The following is a 20,007-nucleotide window of genomic DNA, read 5'->3' on the forward strand; positions in this document are numbered from 1 at the left end:
GCTTCGTTCTAGTAGTTCCGCTCATCACGATGGCGCGTGAGACTGCCTCCTCTTGTACTGCTGTCGAGAAGTGTGAAGAACTATTATTCCGAGTCATGTTAAAGATTCTTTTATTATATACACGGCCCCCTTCATGTGAAGTGGTCACTTTGGGCAGTCTTCGTTGTGTATGTCATTTCCACCCTTGTTGTGCCGTCGCTCGCACGCAGTAAATAATATAAAGCCTCGGGTGTATGCATCGCATGGAAGCGCATTACTCAAGCTCCGTGGCCTTTCGCTGCTTAAACATCAACTTACATGCTTCCATTATTGTGGTAAAACCCGGAACCGCAAATGAAACCGTAAATATATAAACACTGTATCTTGCGTGCTGCATACGTAAGCATTTTGGGCTCGGACGAATTTTTGCCTTCAGGGAGAGCTGCCGGGAATCGTAGGATATACTTTACGGACTTCATTCCATGTTGGTAGCTACTCCAGAACCACCTCCAGAACCAGGACACCAGTGCATGAAATGTGCCCTGATGGCGCATTTATTTCGTTCATTTGCGACTTGAATCCTGACTCCGTAAGCGCACTTCAACGCAGCACAACAGTGCTGCACACAACTATCTTGCAGCGGCGCCCCACTCCTCTGCCAATACTTTACTGCGCAGGCACTTCTCTCTCTCTCTCTCTCTCTCTCTCTCTTGCGCTACCCTTTGTCGCCGCTGTCAGCAGGGACGGCATTTTTGGAGTTTGTTGGAAAACCGGCTGAGTTCCTTTTCTGCTTCCAGCTAGGACGCCTTTCTCACTGATCAAATGGACACGACCGGAACGCGGGGACTGTTTCCATTTTACCGCTTTATTTTTTTATTTTCCTGTCCGGCCTTTTCTTCCAGCATGCGCGCCGTTCTCCTTTTCGTGCTCGTTTCCATGTGCGTGTTTGCGAACTCCCCGACCTGGCTACTGGGAAGCGCTTTTGAAAGAGTGACGCGCGACGCAAAAAAAAAGACAAAAAAAACAGAGAAAGGGAAATAAACAGCCCGCGAATTGTGAGCTTTGGCGATTATTGTTATTGCTGTTGTTGTTATCACTGCATAATGCCGGCAGCGGCGGACAATCCTGTCCGGGCAGTGGAACTCACTCCTTTGAAACTTCCCTCCCGGTCTGCGACAGGAATGGAATGCAATTTCTGCATTCCGCCTTTTCCCACACTGCCCTCCCCCTTCCATCTCCTTCTCTCAGTTTCTCTCACGCTCTCGTGCATTCTTCGATATAACGGTCGACTGTGCGTTGCTGAACAATTGGGAGTCCGGGCGCTTCTTCTGTGTCATTGCAGAGGACGGTTTGCTGCGCAGTCCGCTGCGAACAGTGAAGCCTGGTCTTTATTTTTTTTGTTAGCTTTCCAATGTTGATGTGGAGAAGGGCGGGATGTTTGAATATGGCAAGCTCTCCGAGTTCTCGATGCTGGGAAACGAAGTGGAGGTTGCTGTCGAATGTTCAGTATACATAACGGCGTGTTTTCCAAATTACACAGAAAATACGCGGACAAACCGCGTCGTCCTTTCGTACTACTCGCTGCTTGCCTTGGAGACGTCCGCGGGAAAATTTCTGTACAGAAGGGGAATGACAAGCATGGCCTCTATAGGCGCACTGAATGGTCTGATAGTGATATGCCATAGGACGTACTTGTAAACGTGTGTGTACGGGTATAAAAACTTGCATGTGCTGAAGCTTACGTGCCTTTTGCTTTTTTTTTACTGACCCGCCGCTGTGGCTCAGGTTGGCTACATACTTCACAGGTTTCGGTTCCGGCTGCAGCGGCCACTTTCTGATGGAGGCAGAGCCCTTGCACTAAGATGTCGGTTTGCGTTAAAGAAGGTCACCCGCCGCGGTGGCTCAGTGGTTAGGGCGCTCGACTACTGATCCGGAGTTCCCGGGTTCGAACCCGACCGCGACGGCTGCGTTTTTATGGAGGAAAAACGCTAAGGCGCCCGTGTGCTGTGCGATGTCAGTGCACGTTAAAGATCCCCAGGTGGTCGAAATTATTCCGGAGCCCTCCACTACGGCACCTCCTTCTTCCTTTCTTCTTTCACTCCCTCCCATATCCCTTCCCTTACGGCGCGGTTCAGGTGTCCAACGATATATGAGACAGATACTGCGACATTTCCTTTCCCCCCAAAAAACAATTATTATTATTATTATTATTATTATTATTATTATTATTATTATTATTATTATTATTATTATTAAAGAAGGTCACGGGGTCGAAACGTATGCGCGGAACACTCCACTGCAACGTACAGTGTTGCTCATACACTAGCACCCAGTCATTTCTTAGCACGTGAAAAACATTGCGTTGCCGATATTAATATCTCAGTTTGACCCATGGAAGAATTGCTTTAGAGATGACATGCAAAAAAAGATTAACAAGTTTCGCACAGCGGCTATGACCATGCGTTACAAGCAGTCCAGGTTTTCCGCAGATGCTCTTGGCACTAAACCTTTCCGCATGCAAGGTGCAAGACAAGCAGTTGAGGTTGGATTTTACATCGCGCTGGTACTGCGTGTGTACCAGGATTATTGGCATCATGCTCAAGGGTTCCGCTCAGGTTTTCCAACCCTTTTCATGTCTCGTAAAAAGCGCGTTTTCCACATGCATCGATACCGGTCTCTCGCCAAGTGCGTTCGCACTTAGGCGCCTCAACGCCTTCCCCCTTCCCGACAGATCACGAACGACTCTCTGCGCACCCAGCGACAGACGTAAAATGTTCATTTAAGAAAGAATAAACGAAGGTAGAGTTGTTGAAGAAAGAAGCAGCGGGGCGAACCCGTCTCGAAGTGCGATGCCGTTGCTCTCGCCCTGGCCTCAATGAGTGCGGATGGGAGCGCGCGCTCACGCACACACACACACTTGTCGTCGCCGCCTGAATGGGCCCGTCGAGCCGCCTTTCTCCCCGCTCGACCTCGGGGCGCCGGCGCGGCGTGGACGACCGCGCCACCGCCGCTGCCGTTGCTATCGCTCTCAGCGCGCTCCGTGCGAGCCCGCGGTCTGTTCCGTTTACTGCTGCTGCACTTGGCCCTCGCCTGCCTCCTCTTATCTTCCTCGAGCGCCGGGTTGCAAAACGCCCCGACTTCGCAGACAGGCAAAAGCATGCGGCAGGAACGCGCCGCGCAATCAACGACGGCACCAAAGGATCGGGCGCGGAGGCGCGCGGCTGCTTGTAGTCTGATCTTGCTCTGGACGTCGTTGCTCATAGAGATAGCGCGCTCTCTCTCGTTCTCCGCGCCGGAGGAGGAGAGGTCGTAGCTGGCGGATGATCGTTGCGACGCGCAACGCATGTAGCATTCATATACGCGTCCGACCCTCGCTGTGTTGCGCGTGCGGTCTGTTGTTCAGCCGTCTTTACGAGTCTCTGGGCTGCCCGTCCGCCGAATGTGATAGTGTGCGTGTGCTGTCCTTGGAGTCGCTGAGTGGTGTCAGAAGTTCATCCCGCAGGTTTCAGCAAATGGTGCGATGTGAACAGTGTGTGTTCGCCTGTTAATGCCTGTAGCAGCAAGTCATGTGTGCAAATCTGTTGTCGCCAATGAGCTGCTGGCCGCGAGACAGCTTGGGACTGGCTATGCGGCTGTCCCCGACGGTCTAGGATTACCCAGCCCGTGATGCCGCGCCTTTGCTCCAAGGCAAGAACAACGTTGTTTTCTTCTTCTAACATCGTAAACAAATTTACATGACCAGTTTTATTATCCGCTTACCTCGATTTCGGCTATCGGCACAGGTTAAAAAAGGCACAAGCTGCTTCTCGTAACCGTGTGCAGTTTGTGCGTGTGCGTAACATTCTCTCACGCCGTTAAACGCGTTTTAAGCTATCCGTATAGCCGACGATTCAGTGAGACCCCTTTTGGGAGATCGCTTCCGGTGGGTAGTGATGATAGCAGGATGAAGGATAAGAAGCAGCGGAGGAGAGGGCGGGGTCGAATCCCGGGCCTTCGTTACGTACGGCCAAAAAGCAGAGGGGCGTGTTTTCCTCTATAAAACGTCGGTAATGCCAGTCAGCATCCAGCGAGGAGCAATTTATGCGAGCTCCGCGCTGCTATAATAAAAGCACGCAGAATTTCCGAGCGCGTGCTCTGCGCCCCAGTTAGCTTCCCTTTGCTTGCACAGCAGGCGCATGCAGCATCGGCGACGTTGGCGGCCTGGCGACGACTTTAAAGAGCCATCGCGAGCTGCGCAAATGGCTACGCGCGGAACTGGCCTAGCACGCGCGGCCTGGGGGTCTGTACGAGATGGGGGAGGGTGTAGGAAGGAGGAGGGGGAGGTAGTAGCGAGGACATATGACTACGGCGCGAGTGTCGGACGCTCCGAATATAAATGCCGCCGGGAAAGGGGTGGGACACACTGAGCTCGTGCGCGGCGGGGCCCCGTTATTCCATAGGGGGCGTTTCTGCGCCGGCTAAATGAAGGAGAGCTTCCTTCTGTATACACGCTATACTTACACAGGCACGCACGCACGTACTACACACTGGCTTAATGGCCTCTAATTATTCTCTCTTTTCAAGTCGCGCGCGCTTAGGGTAAGGAGGTGGGGGGGGGGAGAAGGCCATTGCTACCGTTGTGTTGTATACACGCATACATACGTAGGCAGCAAGCAGCGCGCGCGTGGTGCCTCCTTTTTTGGAAGCAAACAGATGAGGGTCGTTAGATTTCTCGACTTTGTAGCGCGAAGCGGCACTGCTGGCTGGGTTACTGTTCTTTGTTTTATTTTAAGCCCTCCAGACTGGATAGCCTGGAGGGTTTTCATTCTGACCCGACGCGCCCCAGGCTTGGTCAAGTTTTAGCACAGTAATCTTTAGTGCGTGCGGGCCGACTGATTGTGCGTGTTGGGAACTGTTAGCATGCGCTAAGTCTTAACGCGGCGCCTTTTAACTGTATCCACGTGCTCAGTAACAGTACTTTTTTACCGCGTTTTTCAGGCGCTGTGTAAGTTACTGCAGTAACGGGGCGAGATATGAAAATGGTACAGAGGGCAAAATGCTTGTCTATAAACACGTTCTGGGCGGTCCTTCTAGTCACGTGCTTTGCCATCTGTGCATCTAAATTGCTCGAAAAGGTCACTGGGTGTTTCTGGTCCAGACGCTCAGATTACTCAGCTGAGACTGCCTGTTCCAATCCAGAAGAAAATGTCAACACTTTTTTTTTAAGGTGGCTCTTATTTCACGTTCAAAATTTATATGCAATAAAAATCATTCATGCCGAACGCGCTCGAACTCACGCCCGCAAGCACAAATTCACACAAATCTATAGCTGAACGCGTTCTGACTCGTTTCAATAGTCGCTATTTCATGGCTATGTGATATCAGATTGTGATGTATGGTAACTACCCGACACAACGGCGGATGTGGACAAACGTCCATGTTATACAAGCGAAAATTTTAAATGTCGGCTGTATGCAGGATTTTTCGTTTCGAAATATGCAGCGGAGATAGGCGAATGAAAGCGTTTTCCCGTTCTGGGACAATTGCGTCTACTTCAATGAGCGAGCTATACATATCGGAATGGCTTTACCGAGTTCTGCCAAGCTGCTACCTCAGAGAGAGCACAAGTCATGGAATGGATTCATGTCAGTATGCATACTTTATAATCTGCAATGATGGATTTTTAGTCGGCCGAGTGCACTAGACTGATGGCCAGCTAGGAAAGGAATCCAGATAAGAAGCCTAAAATTATTTAGTATAAATTGCCTCTAACGTATACTACGCAGTGGCTGCATCTCCAGACTATTATTTTCTCTTTTGAAGACTACAGCCTTCCCTTCCGGCCCATTAATCATCACGGCAGGTAAACACGGAAACTAGCCAAGTGTCACTTCGCATGCCTCGCTGCAAACCCGAAGGAATTAACAAAAACCTGTTACCGCCCGGAACGTGACGTAGTTCCCCTTTACGTGTGCGGGGACGACTTCACGTCGCGAGCTGTGTGCTAATGCATTTTTTTTTCCTTTTTGGCTCAATGATTAACCCGCGTGCCAACGTCTCGTATACATTCCCAGTACGTTTGCAGTATCAATTTAAATGCTCGTGTGTGTCGGACGTTCTTCGAACTGAGGGGCGCGAATCGCTCGTGTGTGAATGCATGAGTGCAGGAACTCCGCGGTGGGACAAGTCTTCCATCGCCTGAGGCGTTTTGCGCATTCATTTAGGGCGTACCAATTGCGGTTAGGTTGGTTATGCGAGTCCCTGGCAAAGCTCCTCGAGGCTTTCCGCCCCATTACTTTGTAGCGTAAATTCGCGAGCGGTCGGTCCCGCGTCTCACCAAGGCTGCGTCCGGCCTATACTGTGGGACGTACGAGGTACGTAAGCGCTGCTGGCTTTTAGAGCGAGAGAATATAGAAGCAACGACGAAGGTTAAAGCGCAATTAACGCTGACTGCGCGTCGGATGCATCGCCGCTGCTTGCGGGCTGACAATTAAGTGCGGGCAATCAGCGGCAGCCGCGAAACGCGCCGCTGCTCCTGCGGGTCTGTGCTGGAAATGCGACACTATATCAATGCGGCAGCGCGTGCTTCGGAAGCCAACAAACACGCCCGCGCCGTAGTTGCCGCGATTGGCGCGCGCGCTCTTCCAGCCGCTGGGCTATTATGGTACTGTATACTATTTGCCTGTTAGACACAGCGGGCGGCTTTAGGGTTTGCATAACTAGTTCATTAGCTGTTCCGAGGACGCCGCTGGCTCGCCCAACTTGAAATAGCAGGGGGCGGACCAGTGGTCTCTCTCTTTCTCTCATTTCCTCTTTCTCTCATTTTTTTTTTACTCTCCCGGAGCCGCAACCATGATGCACTCCAAGTAAAACGGTGCAGTGTTGTAGATGGTAAATCTGATCGGTATTTGGCAACCCCCTCACTTGTCACTGCTTGCTTGCGTCGTGCTTGGTGAAGGCATAGATACCGACCAATCGCGACCTGGTACTACGTGCGCAATAACATTTTTTTTGTGTGTGCGTGAATTAACCGTACCTGGTTATATAGCGATTAGCGCTCGCTCATTCCGATCACGCATACAACACCCTGCTTGGGCGGGTGAGATGCCTTGTTTGCGTGGTGCTATACCGGCTACCGAAGTTTTCGAAGGCGCTTAGTGCCTTGTGTTTTGACTTTGCGTAACCAAATAGTAAAGGGTAGACACGCCCCCCACGCGCACACATACTCCACCAGCCCGCACGGATAGTTATAGCAACATCCTGTAATCTCCACCCACGTAGTTACTACTATGCAGCCGCCGCGGTGGCTGAGTGGTTATGGCGCTCGGCTGCTGGCCCGAAAGACGCGGGCTCGATCCCGGCCGCGGCGGTCGAATTTCGATGGAGGCGAAATTCTAGAGGCCCGTGTACTGTGCGACGTCAGTGCACGTTAAAGAACCCCAGGTGGTCGAAATTTCCGGAGCCCTTCACTACGGCGTCCCTCATAGCCTGAGTCGCTTTGGGACGTTAAACCCCCATAAAACCAAAACCAAACTACTATGCGATCGCGGTTATTAAGCGGCGTATAGCCAACAGCAGTGAGCGAGGGGAATTGTGGAGAGAAATGGCGTCTGTTCGGGTTCGGTCCCGATAGCATTTCAGCGTGCGCTTGTAGCTGAGCATCAGCACTCTGCCTCTGTATACACTTATATCTTGAATTCGGCGAGGTGTTGTGCTTTGTATGCGGGGCGTATATTCCACCTTGTGCGAGCACGGTGTGACACGCCGTTGTTTCAAATGTTTGTCTGTGTGGCGTCGCAAGTCAGCAAGGCTGCGAACCTTTGCAGTTGACGAGGCATTATTACACCGGGGACAGGACACCAACTTCAGCCTTGCGGGCTATCGTCGTTCGCGCGACAAAGAGTTAAAGTGTCGTGATGTATTATCGCAGTCAAGGAGCCTCCAGGATGTGTGAGCAGCAATGGCGACGGGTCGGGGCGATATCTGCAGTCGCTGGGCGGCTGCTTTTCACGACCAGTCCGCATAACAGGAACCGATTGCGCCATCCAGGCTGTGCGGTCGAGAGACCGGCGGCAGATAGAGGCAGGTGTGCTGTTCATCCACCCTCGATTCCACAAAAAAATTATTAGTGCACACATTGTGGTTGGCATGAATATGCTTTCGTGGTTGGCTATTTGTTAATCACGGAAATTTTAGCACGTCATTATTCGTAATTTCCCTTGTAGAGGCAGCGACCACGTATGGCTGGTATTTGTTCGCTAGTACAGTGGAAAGGAGTGCCAAATGCCAAGGACAAGCGGAGAACTTGACTTCTTCAAGTACAGCTACGAGTAATAAGAATGGGAACACTCCTGCATGTATCGGATTTGTCAGGGCATGCACTTAATAATGCCTGCAGACAGAAACTAAGAAGACGAAGAAAAAACAAAGCATGCGTCTCTCATTCTTGTGGAGTAGCCGCTGACTACATGCTAGATAATTGCTACCTGCCGTAACACGCTTCGAGGCTGCCCTGGGCTTCACTTGAGCGTAATGATTTGTCTCACGTTTCTACTTTGAGCCATCCGACTTGTTTCTAAAGCAAACCTTTATGCCTCCCAGCCGTCCCTGTCTTAAAATCCCTTAATTTGAGGGCGGCGACGCCTCCAAAAAGCGTACCATATATTTCCGCTCTGCCCGGTGGCCGACTTCCCGGGCGGCTGGGCCCGGCGCGGCGCCCTTGCCCATTGAGGAGCTCGCCAGGGAGGTCTGCCGGCGTATTCGCCATGTACACGCGAGAAAAACGAGACGTTTTACGCGCCCGGAAAGATTGCGACTGCGCGTGAACGGGACTGCCGGCCGCCCCGAGGGTGGCGTTGTAGGAAGCTGGGGGGACGCCTCTTATCTCGGCCGGCGGAAATGCCTGCCAGCGTGCCTCGCCGGTCCCCCCTCTCTGCTGGTGTCGCGATCTGTTTGCCGTCCTCATCGCATGCAGGGCCTTTAGGGCGCGCGCGTTTACTGTATGCCCGATCTGCCCGGAGAGTTGCGAGCAGCACAGCGATAGGTGCGCGATTGCGGTCTGCACCTTCGGAGCATGTTTCCCCGGCATTTCTTCCTTTCTTTCTTTCTTTCTTTCTTTCTTTCTTTCTTTCTTTCTTTCTGTCCTTCTTTCTTTATTACTGTGTAATTGTTACATGGTTTTTGAGCGCTCCTGCAGTTCACCTCCTTCTCCGCAGCCGTTTCTTGGATCGTTAAATACAAAAAAAAAGAACATAGGTGCCTGTATCGCAGCACCAGATAGAGAGACTGGGACGGTTGCTTGGGGAATAACTGTGCACCATTGTACCTGGCAGCGTCTATGATGCAGTTCATGAATTGTATACGGTTCTATGCGACAGCGTAGAAGGCTCGTTGCAGCGAGTGCCCGGCGACTGCCGTTGTCGTCATACCTGGCCACACCTGCCAACCGCCAACCTTTTTCTCTCCCTCCGCCCCTCTCTCGCCTACCGTACACTCTTTTCCCCTTCACTCTTTGAGGGGAAGAGGGAGACGCCGGACTAAGAATCGGACTATGAAACGATCATAATAGAATCAAGATTGGAATAAAATGTGTATCGGAATATTAACCCGCCGCGGTGGTTCAGTGCTTAGGGCGCTCAACTAATAATAATAATAATTAGTTTTTGGGGAAAGGAAATGGCGCAGCATCTGTCTCATATATCGTTGGACACCTGAACCGCCCCGTAAGGGAAGGGATAAAGGAGGGAGTGAAAGAAGAAAGGAAGAAGAGGTGCCGTAGTGGAGGGCTCCGGAATAATTTCGACCACCTGGGGATCTTTAACGTGCACTGACATCGCACAGAACACGGGCGCCTTAGCGTTTCTCCTCCATAAAAACGCAGCCGCCGCGGTCGGGTTCGAAAGGCGCTCAACTACTGATCCGGAATTCCCGGGTTCGAACCCGACCGCGGCGGCTGCGTTTTTATGGAGGAAAAACGCTAAGGCGCCCGTGTGCTGTGCGATGTCAGGGCACGTTAAAGATCCCCAGGTGGTCGAAATTATTCCGGAGCCCTCTACTACGGCACCTCTTCTTCCTTTCTTCTTTCACTCCCTCCTTTATCCCTTCCCTTACGGCGCGGTTCAGGAGTCCAACGATATATGAGACAGATACTGCGCCATTTCGTTTTCCCAAAAACAAATTATTATTATTAATATATGTATAATCAGAGTTGGAACAGATTGGCGAGGACGCATTTCCTCCGCATCAGTCCAGTTCATCGCCCCAAAATTTTTTCATCCCTGAAATTCTTGTTGTTGTCAGTCCTGAATCCCTGCAGTACACTTTTGTACGCGTTATGAAGAGATCCACGACATTTCGATCACATATCCCTCCTGCACTTACACTCTTTTTCTTTTTTTTTAACCAGACCGGCCTCGCCTCGTACACTGGTGTTTAATCGGACATGCATGAACAGGTGACGGAACGAGCAACCGTTGGCAAGTGCATTGGCGCACTGCGACGCGACTTCGCCAAGCAGGTTATAAATACACGTAGCTTCAATACTCAAGGGGGCATATGCGCGTCCATCCAATGCTGATCCCCTATTTATGAGAGAAAAGCACGATTTGTTGTTCCCTCTATATAGTTTTCCTCTTCACGCACAATGCCCGACATACATTTCCAACTGCAGAAGCAGCGAAGAAACGCCTGCAGAAGCAACCATGAGTTCGTTACTGTGTCCAAACTGACTATTCTCTTTCATATTGGAGCTATGGGTACTTGCTGAACGCGGAACTTCGCACTGACTGTGATTTTCGCCCTGGCGGCTCGGCCGCGCTGAAGTGAATTTATAGAATGCGTGTTCGCTAACTTCAGAGCTCGTCGCGTACGTGCAAACGGAGCTGAGGGTGGCCTTCCTGGTACATGTCATCTTCGACGTCGGCTGCCGTCTGTGTCGTCGGTAGCGCCCCGCCCACACGTTTCCAGTGGAACGAGCTCTTGCGCACCCAAGTTCAACCGAGAGCATCCACCGTGAAGGTAACGCCCCCTCCCCCCGCCCTCCTCGCTGTGTGCCTTTGACGGAAAGTGCCGCGCCGAGGATCCATCGATGCGGAGACTGGGTGAAGTCGTGTTTACTCGACGCGATTCACGGCTGAATGCTGCGACGCGCGCGCATTTTCGGCGCCTGTTTAGTAGCTTCGTAGGACTCGCGACCTTCCTCGGGAGCGGCGCCTGTTTAACGCGGCGTACATAGCGATTGTGTGTACTTCTCCCCGCGGCACGCACTCGTGTCGCTGTATACGCAATGCAGCAAGCGTTACAGGCGGAACGTGACTGATATTAAGTACGCTGCAGTCCAAAGAGTTTGTGTACAACACTTTCGCAGACAACTCTTCCGGCGCCAGCGTGCGAGCAAACAGCCGAGTTCTCTAGTTGTCTGTGCTCAGCACTGTCCACGATGACCTCGATGTATTCTCCAATACGTTCACCTTGAATTGTGTGAGCTCTAGCCAGCGCGCTCTCCCATCGTTTTGTGTCAACAAATTTCACACTCTGAATGAATCGCTTCTCTTTACTGTTTTTTTATTTCCGCACTTCAACATTCTGCGCTCGTACTTGAGATACTCAAGGACATTTATGCTCAGGGTACGTGCAGCATTAGTTCTTTCGGTTGTTTTGCTCAGCTGTGTTCGAATTTGTCTTTTATATATCTTTCATCTGAACGCACATTCCTAGTTTGTTTATGGCTACGATTTTATCAGCTGTCATCAGTGCGGTAGCGTACCACTAGCTAGGGGACCCGCTGCTGTGTTGAAGGACGCAGCAGCGTACAACCTTGGCTGCGACGTACACACCCCGTCAAAAGTACACGGCCCAAAGGGTTTGCTTGTGAGGCCTGTTGTATGCCTCGTTATGCATCCTCAGCGACCCTGATCTCTCGAAAGAGGAATGGCTTCGCGTCCTCAATCCTCCCAAGTTTTGGCTTGCTATATGTGCTAGGGAGCTCCGCTAAACAGTTTAGAAGCAAACCCCTTGGGCTGTACACTTCTGACGGAGGCTGTACGTTTTACGATGGCAGCGAATTCCACACGTGCCAATGGTTTTAAGACTACACTTCTCATGCTCGCACCACAACCAAGGTCTCCTAACTGCGACTGCTTCTGTGTAACTGGTGATACTGGCCGCAGTGTGATGGAGGCGAAATGCCAGAGGCTCGTGTACTGTGGGATGTCAGTGCACGTTAAAGATCCCCAGGTAGTCGAAACTATCCGGAGCCCTCCACTGCGCCGTCCCTCGTAGACTGAGTTAAACCGCATAAACCAAACTCTGCGTTCTAGCTTGCGCAGTTCGCGCGCATTCAGTGTCATATCACAGGGTTTCCAGCTCCTTCCTCGTTGACATGACTTCATCATCATCAGTAGCAGCTTCTGTGCACTGCTCCTCACCCACTCTGCTTTCTTCCTTCCTTGCATAGACAGCTTAGACTTTGCTCAGACGCAGCCATCTTTATAGCGTACGTCCCTCCAAAGCTATAGAGAAGTCTCGTTAGGCGAGTTCAGCCTTGTGGCCACAGCGACCGCGTTTCGATTCGATTTGGCCTCCGCCATAGCCTTCGCCATAGCGAAGTACATCGGTGATGCTGCTCTGAACACAGGCCAGCGAACGGCTTGCGAAAAACCTACTTCCTTCCTGGAAATCCAGGAAAAGGAGGGAGAAAATAGAAAAAAAGAGAGAGACAGAAGGAGCAGCGTAGTCTCTCTTTTTTTTCTTTCGCACGAAGTCTACACACGATGAACCGCCTCGACCGACTTGACGAGATAACGCGTGAAAGAAAGATTTGAGGCAGCAGCCTGGAATTGAAACAGCGCGGCCCCACGTCAACGAGAGGCATGCGCAGCGCCCTTCTGAACGTCGCGCGTCTTCTGTACAGCTTCGCACGAAGAGACCCTGCACGCTGGAGGAAGGGGACGGCGAACCAGCGGGCCATATGCTCCATATGCTACTGGTTGCGGCGCACACGCCCGACCCCGCAGAAAATAGAGAGAGAGAGAGAGATTGGGAGAAGAACCCGTCCGAGAGTCGAGCAGCAAAAGGCACGCGCCAAGTTCGCAGCGGCCGCGGAGCTCCGCGGGCGGCCTGATTATCCGGCGCCTTTACAGCGGGTTATCGGCGGAGAATCCTTCCTCCCGCAACAACCGCCGATCCCCTCGCTCTGTAATAGAGTTATATCCGCCGGGCTATAACGGCGGTTTGCGTCGGGCAGGCCGCGCCGTCCCCATTTATTTCTTCTCTTTTCTTTTGCACTTATTTCTATTTCTTTTTTTCTTCTATTCTCTCTGCGGAGATGTTATCACTCCACCAGCCCTCAGCTTCCTCCTCCTCCTCCTCCTCCTCCTCCATTCTTGCGTCCTCTCGGCTTTCCAAAATCGTGCGCCAATTTTCTGGAACCGCGCGACCTGGTTCTGCTCCCCGGTTTCTCCTTTGTTGAGTCCTTTTCTGCAGGTCTCTTCTTGCGGATTTTTGCGCTCAAGTCTGCTCCTTGAGCGCAATTAAGGAGACTGCTTGAATGCAGTCTCCTTAATTGTGTTTCGCAAAGCATTCCTGCCTTCTTTGATTACGCTATGTGCGCGCACGCGCTTCAGTAAGCATGCAATTCTTTCCACGGATTATTTATTTTCGGAAATCTACGCCCCGTGACATGCTCGCACAAAAAAAGGAACTCTCTGCAGAAATTCCTAGACTATCGCATAGCTCCCGCGCATATTAACTTGAGTGCACTTAGAGAATTAGGGGGCACCTCTGGTGCGTGTTCTGATCTGGTTAGCTCCTCTCCAGCTGTCTGTATCTGCTGGGTTACGGGGAAACTCGTATTCCTCCGGTATTCACGCGCATGATAAACACACTGGCGAACTTTACGATATAATACACCGGTTTCTATCTTCTGTGCGTAATCGCTCCACCTGTCCTGATGGGATTGCAAATAATCAGTCTATATGCTGGACAAAGAACTTCCAGGGTGCTTCGCAGTGTGCGTCACGCGGGAGGTATAACGGGTATGACTGGAAGGCGACATAGGACACTCGTTGAGGTGAAAAAACAGCGCACAAGCAGACACAGACAGAAAGAAGGGGACAAGCTCTGCGCTTGTCCCCTTCTTTCTGTCTGTGTCTGCTTGTGCGCTGTTTTTTAACCATCAGCGCTTGTCCCCTTCTTTCTGTCTGTGTCTGCTTGTGCGCTGTTTTTTCACCAAGATGCAAAACCAACTAGCCCATTCAGCTGCTTTACTCATTGAGGCGTAGTTGTGTGCACATGTGTGTATTATTTGCATATACTTGCGCATATTTATCTTTGTGCGTATACTTTACAGCTCTCCAATTTTTCCACAGTATTCCGTGAGCGTCGGCCACACGGTCGTTCAGCGTGTCATGCAGGACCGCAGGGGCGACGAGAGTATGCGCATGCGCACAGATAGCTTGCCAGCTGCAGCGCCGTCTGCTCAACTGTTCTGCCGACGTGAAACAACCCCCGCTGCGGTCCACATCGGATGGCACACGTTTCGATGTTTTCAATAATAAATGCTACCATCATTCATTTATTTATTTAGATACCTACAGCGCCCTTGCGGGCAATAGTGTAGGGGGGGGGGGAGAAAAACAATAATAGTGCACAGATGATATATAATACAAATTCAGCTGCAAATTGAAAGGCATGAAGCAAGCAGTGGAAAATAAAACGATACGTATACACGTAGTTGTCTTCATATTTGCGGCACTTAATCACACTGTATCATGGTAAATGTAAAAACAGGCATGAGAAGTTAAAAGCAATGCTAAAACCCGTTAAAAAAGAATACAGTGCGTGGTTCTCGACGGTGAGTGCCCATCAAGTGTGTCTGTATTATCTGGTGTCCCACAGGGGTCAGTTTTGGGCCCTCTACGCTTCTTTATTTATATCAATGACGTTACTGACCGTACCACCAGCCGTGTACGATTGTACGCGGATGATTGCTGTATATACCGCGAAATCGCCAGTGCGGCGGACTGTCAACATTTACAGAACGACCTGAACCCCGTTATCTTGTGGTGCCAGTCCTGGAAGCTGTCCCTTAATTTATCCAAATGCATTCTTGTAAGGTTTACGACTAAAAAAACAATGAATGCTTACTTTTTATGTCATGGATGGAACCTGCCTGTCGGTTGTAAGAGAATGCAAATATTTGGGAGTTGTATTCTCTGCCAATTTGTCATGGAATGCTCATATACATAACTCTAAAGGCTAGTCGAATGTTGAATTTCCTCAGACAAAACTTTAATCAGGCACCAACTAAGCTGAAGGCAACATTATTTCTGTCAAATGTACGTCCCATTCTTGAGTACGCTTGCAGTACTTGGGATCCGTCAACCCAGTGCAATATTGCAAAACTTGAACGCGTACAGGCACGTACTGCTCGCTTTGTGTCAGTTAATTATGACTTTTTGAAAAGATCTCGCGATATTTCCAAAAACCTGGGGTGGCCGCTGCTTGAAACCAGAAGAAAATACCTGCGCTTGCCGTTATTTTATACTATATTTTACTCTAGAACAGGCATAAATAAAGATGGATATCTAAAGAAACCAACATATGTATCTGCACGAACGGACCATTCCAGAAAAGTGCGTGAATATGCTTGCCGGATAAACTTATTTAAGAACAGCTTTTTCCCTAAGACAGTATATGAGTGGAATGGTTTGCTTGGAGAAATTGTTTCCGAGACCCCTTCGTCTTTTATCCAGGATCTGAAAAAAAAAGATACCCTCACAGCACGCGTTTATTGCCTTGGTTTTTCGTCCCGTCGAGATTATTCGTTTGTCTGCCTAGCTGTCGTGTTCGACGAGACGTCTGCGGAACGTACAAGATGGCTGACACCTTCGTCATAAGCTAACAAAGCGCGCACGACTGCAGAATACAGGAGAAAAAAAGAATCAGTTTTCGTTTAGATCTTCATTTAACTCGCTACCAAAGCTTCCTCCCGCTTTTGACCTGATGAGTGAAAGTGCAGCCTTTCTATCCTGTCAGTGTACCGCTATCGCTCTATAGCGTGTCCTGTCGGTGGTTTTCATTTTCTTTTTTCTTTTTAACATTTTCTGAGCAAGAGAGGAAAGGAGAGGCAGGAACAAGCTCTGGCAGTTCCAAACGGTGCTGCCTTATTTGTGTGTTCATGATGGGAGGAATATTTATTAGATGGAAATTTCAGCCAGTTTCTCGCCGAATATATTTACATCCCATCCGCGGCATTGTCCGGATTGCCCTGCTTTGCAACTCTTGCTGCCTGCGTCTTTCTGCCTCTTCTTTCTTTTCTATCTCTCCCTTCTTTGTCTCTCTTTGTGTTTTTTTTTTTATTCCTTGCTTCTCGTCGCAATGGCGAATCTTGCTCTGGCTTGTCGCGAGCTCGGTGTGTGTGTCTTCCTGTTCACGGTTCTGCTTCGCCCGGAACCTATTCTAAGGTTGGCTGATGTCCCTTGGTTTCTGTTTTCGACGAACAAGACAAAAATTACCCGCAGTTTGACTCCTCTGCTTTGCTTCTATGCTGCAGCGCGCAGTCGGTGCGAAGAGCTCTGAAAGGATGGAAAGAAGTGAAGTCGAACGGCGGGAGAAGGCCTGCTGCCGCTACAATAACGTATTGAAACCGAGAACACGGAGCACGCCGCAAGGAATATTTCCTCGCCAACTGAAAGGCTGAAAGAAGCGACATCTGTGGCGAGTTTCGCGCGCCAATGCGGTTAGCCGTTTAATGACGGTTAGTGGAGTTACTTTACGTCCCCTCTAGCGTGCTGGAGCTCTTTTTAACGGTTTTACTTATTTCAGTCATTGTTTAACCGAACAGCGTGAAATCTATGCTGCTGTTTTGTCTCTTCTTCTTCTTCTTCTTCTTCTTCTTCTTCTTCTTCTTCTTCTTCTTCTTCTTCTCCTTATTATTATTATTATTATTATTATTATTATTATTATTATTATTATTATTATTGCGCGCGCGCGCGCGCGCGCGTGTGTGTGTGTGTGTGTGTGTGTGTGTGTGTGTGTGTGTGTGTGTGTGTGTGTGTGTGTGTGTGTGTGTGTGTGTGTGTGTGAGAGAGAGAGAAGCAGGGGGCTGTTATATAATAATATAGAGATAGAGAGAAACACATTAAAGGAAAGACAGGAAATTAACTATAGCAATGCCCGGTATGCTACCCTACTCGTGGAAAAGGAAAGAAAGGCAAGAACGAAATGGGAGTTCAGTATTCCACGTCTCCTTAGGCCACTTCTACTCGGGTACACAAGTCGATCGATGTCTGCCGGCAACTAACAACTTCGTCCGGCAAACCGCGTCTCACAAAACAGAGCCACTCACCAGAGGCATGTTCGTCGACTTGCGATTAGTTACCTATCTTACCTAAGCTATCATTCATTGCATCCTTTTCCTAGCATCCTATAGTGCGATTGTAAGTGCTCAGCTGTCGTCGTGTTCAGACCCCGTCAGTGTCACCCAGTCGCTCTTCAACGCCCCCCGTGTTTGCACGCGCTCTTTTGCTTTCGAAAGTGGCGATTGCCCTTCGTAGAGAAGGACGCCTACCTCCTCTGTTTGTGTGGCGAGGCCTGCTTTCTTGCACCCCATTCAGCGCACGTACAAACGAATGCGGTCCCAGCTGGGTGCGACACGCGCGAGGCGTGCGGTGCGGGGGTAAAGGGGGTTGAGCGAAGGGGGCTGCATGGCGCTGGGCAGGAAGCGGGCATAGCAGGTCCGCGTGTTCCTTAATGTCGACTTGATGACGCCGTCATCGACTCGCCGATAAGCTCTTCGCCACGACGCGTTCCTTTGCCGCTTCTTTGCCGGTCCGTCCTCTTTCCTCCTCCTCCTCTGCTTTCTCCCTGCGTGCATTTTCCCTCGTACTCATTCAGCCGTTCCTTTCTTTCTTTTTTTTCGCTGCATCACGTGATCCCAACGTCTTCCGTGTTTAGACCAGTGTTTTTCTCCTTTACGTTCGCCACTTCTTACTACGCTTCTTTCAACTTCTTTTTTCGTCTCTTCTTTCTTTACTCCGAGCGTTGCCTCATCGCCTATAGTCTCTTCCCGCCTTGCTGCGGAACTCCGGTGGCGATAGTTTCGACGGACGAATTTGTAGGCGGGCGTCATAAAAAACATAATGAAATATGTTACAATAAAAGGGAAATAAATACGTGGATCACTTTCCTCGACTTGTCGCTGGCCACGGTGACTTTGTTTATTTTTATCTTATTTTGTACGGCTCTCCCCCTTTGTGTGCTGCAAATTGTCTCCATCTCTCTGCTTTTTTGTTTTGTTTTGGTACACTGGGAAGAAGACGGCGAAGTGGTGGAATTGAGAAGCCCCCTCCTTCGCTGCCCCCCGCGGAATTGGAAACAGCGACCGTGTCGTTCTTGCTCACCTCATTATTTTTTTATCGTCATTTTAATGTTACAACCCCTCTTCTTAGTGACCTTTCGTTCTGACTTTTGTTCCTCGTGGTGCCCTCGAGACGCGGCTCATTTGAGATTATCGCCCTCCTCCTCTCGTGTTTCTTTCTGCTCGGAGGAAGCGTCGACAGTTCACGGGGGAGCGTCAACGAATTCGTCGAGCAGGGGCAGCAGGGCTTGGCAGTGCCGAGCTCCTGTGGGAATCTTTTTTACTTTTTTTTAGCTCTCTCTTTTCCTCTTTCTCTCGCTCTTTCTCTCTCTCTCTCTCGTTCCCCTAAAAGAAGAACGCGCTTGCATAACTATGAAACTGGAGTCGGGATTGGCATCTTTTTGTTCTCCGGCCGTAGTGATAGGGCGGGGGGGGGGGGGGGGGGGGGAGTAGGCGGAGGGGAAATAGAGAGAGAAGGGAGAGAAGTTCACAATGCGGAGAAGAGCACAAAAATGAGAGCTAAGAAAGTAATTGAGAAAAGGACGAGTTTAATGCGACCCAGTTTTAGAGCGGAGACCCCTCGCATGCTTGCGCGCGTAGCTTCTGCACCTCTTTAAAAATTACGCCCTCCGGAAGACGCGGCGAAGTGTGAAAGGAATTAGGAGGCTTAGGTGGGCGAGGTTCTAAACCTGGACGTAATTTTGGACGAAGAAGCATGCACACCTCCCGCTGCCCCCAGTAGTTATATACTTTTCATAGTCGTTTTTTTTTTACTTTTTAAACTGGCAAAGAGTGGTTAGCGCGAACAGAAGGAACTACTTTTCTTGCGAGGAAGAAATATGGCGCTCGTAACTGCTGGCTGTACTTGGAAGCGCGTTTAATACGTGTTTGGAGGAGGGGGGGGGGGGGGGGATAAGGAAGCAAGGAAAGTAAACTCCCATAATTTCGGTAATTTAGTGCCGAGGCGGGATGGTGCGGCTGCTACCGTCCGGGAAATCTTTATTGCTTATGGCGTCCTCGGTCGGTGTCCTGGCGGAAGTGAGCGAAATCTGGATAATATGTCAAATCCGCTACCTTAATACGCCTCGCGTGCAGTCTGCAGGATCAAATGCACTTCCTTTTTTTATGTTCTTTTAGTGATCGGGCCGGTGGTGGCTTGAGGACGAAAAGCGATCTTATTATGCTTGAGCTCCATGGTACCCTTTCCACCCGATTGGCTAACGCGTGCGCCGCGGATATTTTCGTGACATAATTTGATCACAATAGCATAACGCAGCAGGCCAAGCCCGCCGGATGGCCAAGAGGTTATGCCCCTCGGCCACCCAGCAGTGATGCCCTTTGTCCGACTGCGAGTCTTTATGGAAATCACTATAACTCGTGTAACTGGGGGAGCGTTCGCATTTGTTATGCGATATATTCAATAGCCTCAATTATAGATGCTAGCGCAGAATTTCAATGCATAGCATGCTATCTCGAGAAAAATTGTCTCTGACAAATACGGGTTTTGCAGGAAAAGAAGAAAAAAAAAAAACTAACAACTGAGCCCTTCATTCGCAGATACATTTTTGTGAACTGGTATGAGAAGTAGCATGGCCATTCAGCGTCTTTCAACCCCCGTTCACACGTGTACCCTGATGTGCCTGGAGAAGTGCGGAAAATTTAGGCGCCTTTATTGAGTCAGTCTTTCGCGA

The 20,007-nt window shown here is 50.2% G+C and overlaps 1 protein-coding gene across 6 annotated transcripts in view; it reads left to right on the forward strand.

Moving 5' to 3' along the window:
• The window catches only part of rols (zinc-RING finger and ankyrin repeat domain-containing protein rolling pebbles), a 300,381-nt gene that overhangs the window by 119,013 nt on the left and 161,361 nt on the right, over positions 1 to 20,007 (forward strand). Inside the window, exon 1 of one of the 6 annotated variants that reach the window (XM_077669039.1) lies at positions 3,289 to 3,666. The exons of 4 other annotated variants lie outside the window; for them this stretch is intronic. The gene's annotated coding sequence lies outside the window, so the exon portion shown is untranslated. Of the gene's footprint in view, positions 1 to 3,288; positions 3,667 to 20,007 lie in introns of those variants that run through there. One more of the 6 variants, XM_077669035.1, reaches the window with a different exon arrangement.

The sequence above is a fragment of the Amblyomma americanum genome, chromosome 6 (assembly GCF_052857255.1).
Source record: "Amblyomma americanum isolate KBUSLIRL-KWMA chromosome 6, ASM5285725v1, whole genome shotgun sequence".
NCBI classification, from domain to species: Eukaryota; Metazoa; Arthropoda; class Arachnida; order Ixodida; family Ixodidae; genus Amblyomma; species Amblyomma americanum.